Source organism: Penaeus monodon, chromosome 28 (genome assembly GCF_015228065.2).
Source record: "Penaeus monodon isolate SGIC_2016 chromosome 28, NSTDA_Pmon_1, whole genome shotgun sequence".
Classification (NCBI taxonomy): domain Eukaryota; kingdom Metazoa; phylum Arthropoda; class Malacostraca; order Decapoda; family Penaeidae; genus Penaeus; species Penaeus monodon.
Genome location: NC_051413.1, coordinates 34,853,169 through 34,853,764, shown reverse-complemented (window position 1 = coordinate 34,853,764; position 596 = coordinate 34,853,169). Strand labels below are relative to the sequence as shown.

The 596-nt window shown below is 33.7% G+C and overlaps 1 protein-coding gene across 1 annotated transcript in view; it reads left to right on the top strand.

Moving 5' to 3' along the window:
- LOC119591548 (ADP-ribosylation factor-like protein 2) overlaps positions 1-596 on the top strand; it is a 7,835-nt gene that overhangs the window by 792 nt on the left and 6,447 nt on the right. The gene's annotated exons all lie outside the window — the stretch shown is intronic.

Below are 596 nucleotides of genomic sequence, written 5' to 3'. Positions count from 1 at the left end.
AATGTTGTTAAGAAAAAACACATCAAATTTGGTATCAGTGGACGCCATATTAATTTTCTGATAACCTAATGTAGCAATAATAGTCGTCAGAATCAATAAATGAACAAAGTGTGATTGGCTGCAAACTTCTGTTATTTCTCCTACAACTTGGGAATTCTTATATCACCTCATCTGTCAGATTATTTACTCAAAGCTCTATTTTCACAACTTGATACATGCCTCTGTCATCATTATGGGGCTTTACAGCATATTGAAGAAGCTGAAACAGAAAGAGCACAAAGTTTGGTTACTTATGCTATATTCTTTTGAAATGAAATGAGTTCGTTGTCGGAATTTCTGGGTATTCGGTGATGGTCAGCACTGGTCTAGATATTTCTACAAATTAATAGACTGTGTTTCATAGGTCTTATTTCATGTGATATATAACATGTTATTCAAGGAAAAATAAGTAAAAAGAAGTTAATGTTATAATTACTTTGATGAAATCTGAGACACTTTTCATATATGACAAAGGTGCATTATTTTACCGGGAGTTCCGGTTGTGCGTGAGCACTGTGGAATTCTTGAATTCTGCTGTATTGACAGTACTGACTCAT